The sequence below is a fragment of the Aquarana catesbeiana genome, linkage group LG01, assembly GCF_042186555.1.
Source record: "Aquarana catesbeiana isolate 2022-GZ linkage group LG01, ASM4218655v1, whole genome shotgun sequence".
NCBI lineage: Eukaryota > Metazoa > Chordata > Amphibia > Anura > Ranidae > Aquarana > Aquarana catesbeiana.
In genome coordinates this window covers 625,632,820-625,647,395 of record NC_133324.1, presented here as the reverse complement: position 1 = coordinate 625,647,395, position 14,576 = coordinate 625,632,820, and the positions used below count along the sequence as shown (strand labels likewise).

Here is a 14,576-nt window from a genome sequence, read left to right as displayed (position 1 = left end):
AATCCATGGTCCGGTACCACTGATATGTAGATCAGGGGGCCGGACGCATGCATAGGGGAGGCGACGCCCATGCGCCCTCTATGGGTGTCACTTAAGATTGCCACCTCATCCCTTTAAACCTGAACGCATATTAATTACACAGGTTCTGTGGCTGATTAAGGTGGTAATTAAACTCACTTGGTGCTTTATCTGCATTAAATTAGCCTCAGAACCTGTGTAATTCATATGTGTTCGGGTTTAAAGGGGTGAGGTGGCAACCCTAGCGCCACTGCCCAGAGGGATGGCTGGGCCCCGGTGTCATATTGCCATAGGCTGGGCTGCAACCGGTTCACAATGTTTAGCTGCAGACAGTTTAACTGCATCCAGGGTCGGTTATCTGCAGCTAAACAAAAAATGTGTTTTGCTGCAAACAGCCGCAGTGCGTTTAGCAGCAGAAAATGACGCACTTCCCTTTTTGGTATTTCTTCTCATGTTGGTATTCTTTCTTTGCACATGTGATTGAACAATAGTTGGTAAGCTGTCAAAGGCGGGCACTAACATTCTGGTAAGGTTGTACAAAACATTCGCTCGTTAGACGCCGGGACGTTAGGGGATGTACCCATCTTTGCTTCATTTGCCCCTCGCTCTGCCACAGGGGCCAAGGCCAGTTCACGCCAGAACGTGGTGAGGGAAAGGTGCCTGGGGTATAACATCCCCCCCCCCCAAGAATGGAGCATTGAGAAAAAGAAAACGCAGACGCACCTATCTTTATTTACAAATTGCAACTATCTGTAGGAAATGTTTCAACTTTTTCAAGTGCAAGCGTCTGTGTGAATGAGGCCTGATACCCCCTGTCAGGTTTTGTAGTTCTGCTTTGAGGTGAAGTAATAAGGGTCCCCCCCCCCCAAGAATGAAGCATTGAGAAAAAGAAAACGCAGACGCACCTAACTTTATTTACAAATGTTTCAACTTTTTCAAGTGCAAGCGTCTGTGTGAATGAGGCCTGATATCCCCTGTCAGGTTTTGTAGTTCTACTTTGAGGTGAAGTAATAAGGCCCCCCCCCAAAAAAAAAATGGAGCATTGAGAAAAAGAAAACGCAGACGAACCTAACTTTATTTACAAATTGCAATTATCTGTAGGAAATGTTTCACCTTTTTCAAGTGCAAGCGTCTGTGTGAATGAGGCCTGATATCCCCTGTCAGGTTTTGTAGTTCTGCTTTGAGGTGAAGTAATAAGGGTTCCCCCCCCCCCCAAGAATGAAGCATTGAGAAAAAGAAAACGCAGACGCACCTAACTTTATTTACAAATGTTTCAACTTTTTCAAGTGCAAGCGTCTGTGTGAATGAGGCCTGATATCCCCTGTCAGGTTTTTTAGTTCTACTTTGAGGTGAAGTAATAAGGCCCCCCCCCCCAAAAAAAAAATGGAGCATTGAGAAAAAGAAAACGCAGACGAACCTAACTTTATTTACAAATTGCAAATATCTGTAGGAAATGTTTAAACTTTTTCAAGTGCAAGCGTCTGTGTGAATGAGGCCTGATAACTCCTGTCAGGTTTTGTAGTTCTACTTTGAGGTGAAGTAATAAGGGCCCCCCCCCCCCCCAAGAATGGAGCATTGAGAAAAAGAAAACACAGACGCACCTAACTTTATTTACAAATTGCAACTATCTGTAGGAAATGTTTCAACTTTTTCAAGTGCAAGCGTCTGTGTGAATGAGGCCTGATATCCCCTGTCAGGTTTTGTAGTTCTACTTTGAGGTGAAGTAATAAGGGTCCTAGAAGGGACGAGCTGGCAGGTGGCAGGTGACACAGTAAAAGTCCTGTCAGGTAGTAGAGGCCATTATTGCTGGCTCTCATTATTACTGGCTCTCATTATTGCAGGCTCTCATTATTGCAGGCTCTCACTTCCACCACCCCCTGCATCCCTCAATAATTCATGGTTCATAAATACAAGCTGACTGGAGGAAGGAGACTCCATGCTGTGCCCTTTCCCTCCAGCCTGCACTCTATGGTTCCCACAGACAGGTAAGTGACAGGGAAGGTGGGAGCTGCTCCCTGGCACCCTGCACACACCATGACTGGCTCCCGGTCTATGAAATAAATCATGTTTATGACTATGAGGACGAATGGGAGAAGCCGGAGCTGCGGCCACATCCATCCCTCCTTATGTGTACAGGCCACTCCTTCACAGCAATGTGAGCTGGAGGCAGGCAATGGAGGAGGGAGCGAACTTGTGTCACTATTAAATGGCACAGCACCGAGTGCACACACATAGCCTGTGCTGGGACCTTCCTCCAAGGACTGACACCCCCCACTTTATAAAACTCTACTCTGAAACTTTTCTTCCTTCAGGATTAGGAGATCACTTCTCGTCTTCACCCCTGGCTGTTCTGGAGCAACAAGTGAATGTGAAGAGGACAGCAGCTGCTGACATCGTGCTGACTTCAGAGCAGGACTAAGGTAAGGAGCTGGCTGTATGGCAAGCTGATCATTTACACTGTGTAATCTCATTGTACCTTCTTTACATCTGACATCAACTGTGCAGGGGCTGCCTGATTGAATGCCAATTGAATGGATCTAGTTTTAGTACATCTTGTACAATCACATTGTATAGTGTATGGACCACTTTTCAGTCATCTGATTCAGTATGGACGATCTGTGTCAGCTGTCACTATACCAGTGACATGCCACTACTGCTCTCAGATCATGGTGGCATTAAACGATCAACCTAAACCGACCCACCGCATAATCCGATCAATGTTCCATACATGCGTACCGCAACTTTCAATCACTTACATATATAAGACGATCATATCAAGTCGATCAGATTGAAGCGCGGGTCTCCTCTGGTGCTCCTGAGCAATTGGAAGCAGTGAACCGCAGGAATTGTTTAGAAAGTAAAAAAAAGCACCATCAACCGGATCTGTATGATCGACATTTCCTTCCCCGCCACAACCGTCTGTTGCTCTGTCATTTTTATCTCGCTGTCAATCATTTTGTCCAATTGGACATTGATTGTTCAGTTTGATCACATCATGTATGGCTGAATACCAAATCTGATCTGTACAATATCCTTTATGGTGGCCACACACTTTGATAAATGATTGATCCCTTTTCTTACCTGTTTCTCCCGATAGGGATAATCGATCTATAGTCTACAACCCATTTGATCGATATGACACACACAGGGAAGTGTGATAGTTGGAAGATAGTGATAATCGATCTATAGTCTACAACCCATTTGATCGATATGACACACACAGGGAAGTGTGATAGTTGGAAGATATGATTGTAAACTATCAATTGCATCTGTGTTTTCACCATGCAATCTCATGATCTGATGGATTCAAATACAATCATATTCGTGAACATACATAAAGTTACAGAGTTCATCTGGTTGAGGCTCGGTTCACACTGCTGCGACATGGGATCCGACTTGTGAGACCCCAAGTCGCATGATATGTCCAATTCAATGTTTCCCTATGAGAGCTGTCTTAATTGATGCTACACAAGTCGCTCCAACTTTGGAAAAGTTTTCTGCACTACTTTGGTCTGACCTAGGTGCAATTTCAGCCTTTGTACATAGCGTTCAAGTCGGCTCAAGTTGGAAAGGAAGTCGCAGGGCAAAGTCGCAGGCAAAGTCTTATGACCCGAGCCTTAAAAAAGACACAACTCAATCCAGTTCAACCAACAGAGAAGAAAAAAAAAACAAATAAAAACATAACATCTCAGTGCTGCCAACGATGAAACGTGATTTCCCCCCTGCTTATCTATTCAATTTAATCAAATTTGACCTAAATTGAGTCCAAATTCATCAGACCGGAAGTTACGCCTGTACAATTATTCGCCAATTCGATAGTTTTGATTGGACCACGCGACAAACAGATAACAAAATTGAATAGTATGTTGCCACCATTAGATCTGCTAAGGTCCTGCCTGATTTGATACTAATTGAATGGAACGTTTAGGTTTGTCCTCCTATTTAAGCTGGCCATACACGCAGGCTGAACGAAAGAAATCAAACACATTCCTCCAGCCACACTAAACAGTGCAGACTGATAAATCTCCGCTACGGCTTTTGTATTCTGACACCATTGGAAAATAAAAACACTTTGAATGTCTGCAAGATCGGTTCACGCCACATGCAATCCCGTGGGTTTTTTTTTTGCGTTGAAAACGCATGGATAGTAGGTTAAATGGTTTCCAATGGCATAGTTCACACCAGTGTGTTCCTGTCCAGAAAAAAAAAGTAGAACACGCTGCATTTTTTCTGCACTGAACTGCACTGTAATGCACGGAAAAAAAATACATGGGAGCGCACATGTCCTTATTTAGAGTGAAGAAGAAAAAAGGGGGGAAAACGCACAGGAACACATAAAAAATGTGCATGCAGAAAGGTCTCTGGACTGCGTTTCTATGGTGTGTACTGGCCCTTAGGGTCTGTTCACACTGGAATGCTTGTGTTTCCACATGTTCCGTTTTTGACAGCCCATTCATTTATTTATTTCAGTTAATTATATAGCGCCGTCAATTTACGCAGCGCTTTACATATACATTGTACATTCACATCAGTCCCTACCCTCAAGGAGCTTACACTCTAAGGTCCCTAACTCACATTCATACATATTAGGGACAATTTAGACAGGATCCAATTAACCTACCAGCATGTCTTTGGAGTGTGGGAGGAAACCGGAGTACCTGGAGGAAACCCACGCAGGCACAGGGACAAGATGCAAACTCCAGGCAGGTAGTGTTGTTGTTGGGATTTGAACCAGCGACCCTTCTTACTGCTAGGTGAAAGTGCTACCCACTACACCACTGTGATTTTAATGGGCTGTCAAATGTACTGGAATGCAGAAACAATTGTGTGGTTTGATGGCTGCACTGGAATGGGGTATTATTGGATTGCAGGATGTCTTTGGGGTTCCATTAACAGTTGGCACACACACGTGTCTTGCAAAGTCAGCCTGTTTACATATGGTGCAGAAAATGTGCCTTTCCAGGGGTGAATGGGCCCTTAGAGCACGGAGTTCCTATCTGAACCATCATTGCGATCACACAACACGGAAAATCACCCATTAGGCTCTTACTACTAAAAATGCACCCTAGAGCAGGAGACTGGTGTGGAGAGATTGTAATTGTTCCTTGTAGCTGTAGCCCGTCATGTGTGAGATACTGTTAGCAGACTCTAAAGCTCTCCATACACATTACAATCTGATTATAGAATCTGCTTTAGATCTACCAACAACTATGTAGTACAACGGACTGCCTGATTGGATAAAATAGGTAAGTCCTCATAATGCATAGTTTTAGTAAATCTAAAGTTGACTGTACAAAGATTGTATGGTTAGGTAGTACTGTGTATGGTGACCCTAATGTTTAGTTAGATCGACAGGGCTGCTCTGCCCACATGAGATGTCAGGATGTCATCACAACTCTGGAGAAGCGAAGAGTTAAATGATTATGAGACTGGTCAAGTCTAAAGACAGTGGAATTTATGAGTAGAAGCGTGTCCCCTATAGCACCATACATGGGTCATGTGCCAGCGTCCATAAGACTGCTTACTTTCTTGTAATAAAAGAGTTCATTATTTGTTCCCAGTGACTATATGGAAGGGGGAATGCATTCTGCAGGATCACATGCATTACAAGGCTTGAGCTCAGAGTTCAGTTAGCACAGGAACGCCTAGAGGTCAGAGCTGTGCAATAAAGCACATAAGGCAGTCTTATGTTAACTATACACATGGCTTGAATTTCACTTGAAGCGTCCAAATTTGAGCTGTGAGTGGTCTCGTCGGCACCACCCGACCCGACAATCTGCAATCTGCTGGGTGGAAAATTATTGGCTGAATAGTGACCGCAGCCAATCAGATGCTGGCAGTGTTTGGGTATTCAGACAGAATATAATAGCCGGCAGGGGAGACTCCCCCATCCACTCTGCCACTCTGTTTGAAGCCGATGATGAAAGGGTGCTTGGCTCTTAGAGGGATGGCGGCTGGGCTTTCCCAAGAGATGACACTTTATTTTGTGCTGTCAATACATCCGATCCCTTAACAGATCACCAAATAGCTGTTTAGTGTGGATGGGGAACTCTATTGATTTCTCTCATTCAACACACTGAACACGAGAAATCTTAACATATATGGCTAATCTTTTACTTCCAAGGTCTCGTTTACACTAGATGCATTTTTTTAAACACATTATGAATGCATTGCAAACAGTTATGTCGCGTATACATGAACGGACTTTCCAGCATCAAAGGTCCGACGGTCTTTCCGACGGACTTTCGACGGAGTTACGACAGACTTTCGAACTACCGGACTTGCCCACACACGAACAGACTAAAGTCCATTCGAAAGTCCGTTGGTTTGAACGTGATGACGTACGAAGGGACTAGAATAAGGAAGTTCATAGCCAGTAGCCAATAGCTGTCCTTGCGTCCTTTTTTGTCTGTCGGACTAGCATACAAACGAGCGGATTTTTCTACCTGACTCGCGTCCGTCGGAAAGTTTTGAAACATGTTCCAAATCTAAAGTCCGTCTGATTTTCGACAGAAAAAGTCCGCTGAAGGTCCAATGAAGCCCACACACGGTCGGATTGTCCAACGGATTTGTTCCGTCAGACCAGTCCAGTCAAAAAGTCCGCCCATGTGTACGCGGCTTTAGCCTTGTTCACACCAATGCGATTTGTCATGCGAGAGGACAGTTTAAAGTCACATGACAAGTCACACCCTATTTTCGGCAGTGGAACCGTTCAAGTTGTTGCGACTCTGAAAAAGGTCCCTGCACTACTTTTCTGTGATTTCATTGCAACTTGCATTGACTTCTGTTAAAAGGAGGTGCAAATCGCAATGAAATTGCAACTGATATGTAGCTTTGAAATTGCGCTGAAGTAGCGCGATTTCAAAGCCCCACTGGTGTGAACCAAAGTTTATTCAATAAAAACGAATAGGCCTAGTTTACACCATTGCACAGCTTTTTTGTGCATTTAAAAAATTACAGCATGCTGCATTTTTCTGCACTGGAAAGCATGTCAATGCACACATATGCATATAATCATATCACGGATGCAAGTAAACACAACTTAGTTTGAAAGTAAATTTAAATAAATTTAAGATTCCAAAATCCCACAGCATATGCACTGAAAAAGCATTGCACATTCAAAAATGCACAGTGAACACAGGTTATTGTCGTTCACATAAGCCCCAAGAGCTGATGATGGAAGGGTGCACCAATCTGTCTGGGCTTTCCCAAGAAATGATGCTTTATTTTGTTCTGTTAGTACAACTGATCCCTTAATCGATAACCATATAGCTATTTAGTGTGGATTGGGGGCTCTATTCATTAATTTTATTCAGCACACTGAATGAGAGAAATCTTCATGGGTTTGGCTAACCTTAAACCACTACTAAAGCTGGCCATACATTAATGAAAATTCATCCAGTTCAGCAAGAACAAGATGAATGGCGATCCATGTATGGGCAACCTGGTTGTTTTCCCTACTTGTGTTCAACCAGCCTGTTGGGTTTTTCCCAAATAATTAGTACCGGTGACTATAGCTGGCAACACTAATCATTGTGTTCTACCAACAGGGAAGGCTCCCCACCAGGAGAACACAATAGCACTGTGGGAGGGATTCCGTCATCAACACTGACTGTGTTGATGGGGGAATCGAGCAATTGTGTGATGTCATCCTGGCCTAGGCTTTTAGAAGCAAAATATAAATTAAAAAAAAGTTTGTAATTTTGAAATAATATTTTTTTTTCTTTTTTGGTAATGTGAAAGAAAGTTGAGGAGGCAGGATGGAGGACCCTGAAAAAATGAGTAAAGTTCTGCTTTACTGTGTTCAATTAAAATAGCAAATCGGGCATTGTTTACATTTCTTTTCCTGCTCAGCTTAGCTCAATAGAAAACTTGAGTTTCACTTTGCTAGAGATGTTGTGTAATAAAATACTGCACATTTCTAAGATTACCGGTCGTAACTGTACCGCTGTCAGGTGCTACAATGAAAGTCCGAATGTCATCAATGCAGTGTGCGTTAGCCGAAACTGAACTCTGCTGTACACCTGTACATGTACTCTACGACTGCTCAATGACTAAACCTAAGAGTAAACACAAACTTCTATCATTGGCTTGTTTGATTTGTCTTCATTAACTATATAGAGATATCAAAGTTGCAGCTTAGAAAAAGGCCTGGATTGACTTTATAATATGTTCCAAAGCTCAGATGTAACATTAAAAGCTCAATGCAATGCTAGATGTTGCATAGTTTGAAAAAAGACACAAATCCATCTAGTTCAGCCAATAGAAAAAATAAATAGAAGACCTGCATATATAGAACCCATAGTTGATCCAGAGGAAGGCAAAATCTCTCTCTCCCTCTCCTCCCCCCCCCCCCTCTCCCTCTCTTCTCTCTCTATCTTCCCTCTCTCCCCCCCTCACTCCCTCTCCTCTCTCCCTCTCTTCTCTATCTTCCCTCTCTCCCCCCTCACTCCCTCTCCCCCCTCTCTTCTTCTCTCTGTCTTCCCTCCCCCCTCTCCCCATCTCTCTATCTTCCCTCTCTCTCCATCTCTCTCCCCTCTCTCTCTTCCCTCTCTTTTGTCTCTCTCCCCCTCTCTCTCGTATCTCTCTATCTTCCCTCTCTCTCCATCTCTCTCCTCTCTCTCTCTTCCCTCTCTCTCTTGTCTCTCTCCCCTCTCTCTCTTATCTCTCTATCTTCCCTCTCTCTCCTCTCTCTCTCTTCCCTCTCTCTTGTCTCTCTCCCCCTCTCTCTCTTATCTCTCTATCTTCCCTCTCTCTCCTCTCTCTCTCTTCCATCTCTCTTGTCTCTCTCCCCCTCTCTCTCTTATCTCTCTATCTTCCCTCTCTCTCCATCTCTCTCCTCGCTCTCTCTTCCCTCTCTCATGTCTCTCTCCCCCTCTCTCTCTTATCTCTCTATCTTCCCTCTCTCTCCATCTCTCTCCTCGCTCTCTCTTCCCTCTCTCATGTCTCTCTCCCCCTCCCTCTCTTATCTCTCTATCTTCCCTCTCTCTCCATCTCTCTCCTCTCTCTCTATTCCCTCTCTCTCTTGTCTCTCTCCCCTCTCTCTCTTATCTCTATCTTCCCTCTCTCTCCATCTCTCTCCTCTCTCTCTATTCCCTCTCTCTCTTGTCTCTCTCCCCTCTCTCTCTTATCTCTCTATCTTCCCTCTCTCTCCATCTCTCTCCTCTCTCTCTATTCCCTCTCTCTCTTGTCTCTCTCCCCTCTCTCTCTTATCTCTCTATCTTCCCTCTCTCTCCATCTCTCTCCTCGCTCTCTCTTCCCTCTCTCGCTTGTCTCTCTCCCCCCCTCTCTCTTATCTCTCTATCTTCCCTCTCTCTCCATCTCTCTCCCCTCTCTCTCTTCCCTCTCACTCTCTTCTCTCTCTTCCCTCTCTCTCTCTTCTCCCGCTCTCTTTTATATCTCTAGCTTCCCTCTCTCTCTCTCCTCTCTCCCCCCACTCTCTCTTCTCCCCCTCTCTCTTATCTCTCTCTCTCTTCTCCCCCTCTCTCTTATCTCTCTCTCCCTCTCTCTCTTCTCTCTCTCTATCTTCACTCTCTCTCTCTCTCTCTCTCTCTCTTCTCTCTCTCTATCTTCTCTCTCTCCTCTCTCTCTTCTATTTGTCTCTCTCCTCTTTCTCTCTTCTCTCTCCCTCTCCCACTCTCTCTTCCCTCTCTCTCTTCTCCCCCCCCCCCCCTCTCTTATCAATTCAATTCAATTCAAATAAGCTTTATTGGCAGGACCACATACATGTTAGCATTGCCAAAGCAGTTGAGTTTTTATAAGAAAAAGAAGGGGGTAGGGGGTAATATAGAGGGGAATGGGCATAAATCCGTGTAAAGGATTTTTAAGTCCTAAGTCTTTCATGCCCCTCTCAGTCAGTGACACGCTGTCTCATATTGGGTAGCTATTTTTACCGTTGGCTCCTCTTCTCTCAGTATAAATTGGAGTTTTTTCTTCTTTTCTATAGAATTGAAGTCCGGGATGAGAGTGGAGAGTCTCTGGAAGTGAGTGTCCCTCACTGAAGAGTACTTTGGGCAATGTAGCAGGAAGTGGTCCTCATCCTTCAGAACCCCCTGGTCACATTGCTGGCACAGTCTACTCTCCCTGGGCTTGTACTGTAGGCCTGTCTGTGCCGTCCTAATTCGATTTCCAGGCTGTGGGCGCTCAGTCTGTACAGGCTCAGGGTCTGTCTGTCTTTGGGGTCTTGTAGCACCTCCAGGTACGAGGCCAGTTTGTAGTCTCTCTGCAATGACTGGTAAACAGTTAGTTTTTTGGAGTCTGTTAGCTCATTCCACCATTCTCCAACATGTTTTTCTTTGGAGTAATTGATTATGTTTTTTATTTGAGATTTTATCAGGCCGCATTGTTGAGAGTTTGGGATAGACAAGGTGTTGATGAGTTGTTGCAGGCCACATGGCTTGGGCTGGTCCTTACTGTTCAGTAAAGCTTTATGGTGGTATGAGTTGGGACTGCTGTTTTGTAGGTGGTCCCAGTATGATAGCGCCCTCTTCTGTACTGCGAGAAGTAAGGGAAATCTGCCTAACTCAGACCGGCAAGCACTGTTGGAGGTGCTCCGATGGACTTGGAGGAGGTGCTTGCAGAATTACAGATGGAATATTTCTGTTGGGCTATTCCATCTGGCATTCTGGAAGCACCTCCTCCAAGTCCATCCGAGCACCTCCAACAGTGCTTGCCAGTCTGAGTTGGGCAGATTTCCCTTACTTCTCGAAGTACAGAAGAGGGAGCTATCGCTCTATCTTCCCTCTCTCTCCACCTCTCTCTCTGTCTCTTTCTGTCTCCTCCCTCTCTCCCCCTTCTCTTATTTCTCTCTGTTCCCTCTTTCTCCATCTCTCTCTCTCTACCCCTCTCTCACTTTCCCTCTCTCTCCCCCCCCCTCTTCTCTCTCTCTCTCTTCTCTCTCTCCCTCTCTCTCCCTCTCCCACTCTCTTTTCTCTCTCACTCACCCTCTCCCTCTCTCCGTCAGAATATGCCTTCTATGAGTGCTTGACATATATAATTTTCGCATGCTTGGACAGTACAATTTTAAGCCTTGCCGTTTTCATAATGGGAAAATGTAATTCTGAGCAGAATTAGAGTTTCTTTCAATTTTCTAACAATGGTTATTTTAGTCACCCCTTTGGCAGATCTCAACTTTTACACCCATTTCTGTTTTTTAAAACATGTAGGTACCTTATTATATTATATATAATTGTTATCTATTTATAATATGCATAGTGATGACTCACATTAATAGTATCTCCAGAAGTGAAACCAGCTTTGCAGTACATGGGGGAGTTATAATGTAGTTCTGTTTCATAAAAAAGTGAAAAGAAATTGTATTACATAGAGATAGTTTGTAGGAAATTCTTCTTGGAAACCATCAGGTCTTATTGACCTTTCTGATATCACCTAATTAGATATGAGATTTCCAGGTTTATTCTGGATCCTGTGTAGAGCAGACCCCCTCATATCTCCAGTAAATCTGGACATATATTGTACATATACAGTATACTGTATGTTTATTTATTACAGGTTCTTATATAGCGCTGTCAATTTTCCCCAGCGCTTTACATATATATTATACATTCACATCAGTCCCTACCCTCAGGGAGCTTACAATCAAAGGTCCCTAACTCACATTCATACATACATACTAGGGCCAATTTAGGAACGAGCCAATTAACCTACCAGTGTGTCTCTGGAGTACCCGGAGGAAACCCACACAGGCACAGTGAGAGCATGCAAACTCCAGGCAGTATATACAGTATATACAGTATCAGCTACTTCTCCAGCACTGTTATCTTTCAAATGTTAATGCAACTTGATACAAGTATATTTATAAAGGTTCCACATATACCAGTTGTATGTTTATAAGTTGAATCATGTTTGGTGTGTCAATAGTTTAAAGTCTGTGAAGGTAATGTGGAGAAGCCTCAGAGGGTCTTGTTTTCTGGCTTGGCCCATAAGTTACCAGTTACACATTCCAGTGAAGGTATATAGATGTTAATCTCAAGAGGTCAGTACTGGAACATCGTAATGCCAGACTGAATCCACAGTTCTTTGATCTGCCTCTAATCTTCTTGGGTTGGGTGCCAGTTAACATGGCGATTATAGAGTATCAGGTTGTTTTAGATCCAATTTGATGATATTTAAAAAGTTTATTAGAACCACATGATATTCCTGCCTGATAGTTATCCTCTTTGATCACATCACGTGTGTTTTTGGTCATCATGCAGATTTTTGTATTTGTCTCCTGCTTGATCTAGAATTTTGGCAGTGGTGCAGGACTAGATCGTGCTGATTTTGGTACATTTATGACTGCCTCTGTCCAGCATTGGCCTATCCAGTCTAGAGACACAGTTCTGCAAAGTGATTGAATGAATCATTTTAGGAAGTTTGATGCTACTAGATGTTTAAAGTATATATAAAGTGTATATAAAGCCAAAGCCAATTTATATGGCTTTGAATAGAGTAGAAAAGGTATAGAACCCCTAACAGGTTTTTATTGCTGTTTTTATTGCTGTCTCGGCTGGGGAGATTCACCCTTTCCATGTCAATGGCCACCAGGACAGAAACTGATGAGAAATGTTACGGTTGTCACCAGGCCCAGACTGGCCAAAGTGTACACCAGGCACCAGGCCGCATGTCAGGGGGCGGACTGGGCCAGGGGGCAGGGTGGCAATTGCTGATGCTCCAAAAAAAAGGCCACTGCTTCATTCACAGTACTGGTCCTGGTTGAGACCTGCTTACCGCTGTCTACTTACCACTGTCTGGTTGCTAGGACCACTTGGCATCTAGCAACCAATGATGTCCTGTAATGCAGAGAGAGGCCCAGCATCCAGAGTGGAGGAGGATGCAACTTCTTCCTCCTAGTTCTCAGCTCCAATAACTCCAATAGCCCCCTGCTCAGAAAAGGGAAGGGAAGTAGATTTGATAGTCTGAGGTGAGGCCGGGGATTGAGCCTGTTGGGCTCTCATGAGGGAGCTGGGCAGAGGTGCAGGAACAGAGAGGATGGCAGTTGAGCAGGTGCTGGACAACATATGACACCCTTGGAGGATAAAAAGAAGAGGAGGAGGTCAGATCCTTAGATCTCATGGGTTCATGCTGGGACTTGTAGTCCTTCAATTTTGGGGTGTGTGTGACCCCCCTAAAGGTGAAGGACTGCAAGTCCAACCATGAACCCCTCAGAGCTGAGGACTTGACACCCCTCCCCCCCAACTAGTGAAGGACTACAAGTCACAGCATGAACCACTGAGATCTAGGTCTCAGGGGTTCATGCTGGGACTTATAGTGCTTCATTTTTGGGGATGTGACCCTGGATAGAGATGCTGGCACTCAGTAGAGGATACTGGCTTTCAGGGAGGGATAGTAGGCCTTTGGAGGATATAACAATGTATCTATCAGGGCTGGGCTCAGCCCTTCCTTCTCTGAGCTGGCCACTCAGCTGTCGGCTAATTGCCAGCACCTATCTCTCCATAGTGCCTCACTTGTTGATGATCCTGCTTGTCAGTCCTGCCTGCTTAAGCCGTCCAACCCAGATGATCTCTGCCTTCGCCTTGGTCATATCTCTAGAGACGCTGTCCTGTTTTCCTTTTAAAGACTTGCTTGGCTGACATTCCCTCTGACTCCAGATCCTGCTTGCTGTTCTACTACGCTCATCTCTGACTCCCTGATATTTTGGCTTGTCTGACTATCCGTTCCGGTTCCTGAACTCTGGCAATGTTTTGAATACATTTATTCTGTTTACCTTTTTTTATTATTATTAAACAAGTGAGACTTAACTGTACTTCTGTCTCAGTCTGATTCATGGTTTCTGACAGTATCAGGCTATGCACATAGCTTAGGATACCCAACGTGCATAGGATGCGCTATAGGCGTAGCCAGATACTGTCTTTTTTCTTCTTTGGTGCTGTGCTGGTCTGCCTCCCTCCAATAAGCCCACAGGAGTCTTGGTTCTTCTCTCACAGTAAGGTTTTGGATTAGATTTTGGATTAGAAAATAAATAAATAGGCTGCTCAGTCTAAAATGCCTGGGCCTATTTTTTGTCCCAGTCTGGGCCTGGTTGTTACCAGAGCTGGGAAAAGTGAGGGGAAACCTTCCAATGGGCACACTTGTTCCGGTGACAGCTGTCAAAGAGGTGATTTCCTCTCACCTTCTGTGGTATCTGCAGGAAGAATTGTGGCATGGGTATTAAACATTGAAGCTGTATTGAAATAAAGTCTTTGAGTTAGATACATTTTATCATTTACTCTTGTGAGTTATGGGAAATAGTAACAGTATCTGCATGTGGATCAAGTTTCATAAATGTGCTGATATTTCCTCTTTAGCCAAAACAGCAAAGTAGCTATTGAGTCTGTCTGTAGCTACAGTGCTAAGTAAATGTGTAACGCTTAATGGATCACCGATTCCTTTAATGCATGGAGCTCTGTGATTAACATTTCCATCCCTAGAGTGGACTGCTCAGGGAAAGCAGCTGTAATATATATGATCACGGACTTCCGAGCATAATTAGAAGGACATACCACTTCAAAGTTTGTTGGCAAAGCTGTCTTATTTATTTCTTTTTTTAACGCTGGGCA

General features: G+C 44.1%; 1 protein-coding gene across 4 annotated transcripts in view; it reads left to right on the top strand.

Annotated features, from left to right (window-relative positions):
• Positions 1 to 2,136: 2,136 nt before the first annotated feature.
• Positions 2,137 to 14,576, top strand: part of SLC4A4 (solute carrier family 4 member 4) — a 349,252-nt gene continuing 336,812 nt past the window's right edge. For 3 of the 4 annotated variants that reach the window (XM_073600633.1, XM_073600617.1, XM_073600610.1), the window contains exon 1: positions 2,137 to 2,438. The gene's annotated coding sequence lies outside the window, so the exon portion shown is untranslated. The remainder of the gene's footprint in view (positions 2,439 to 14,576) is intronic. The other variant, XM_073600624.1, reaches the window with a different exon arrangement.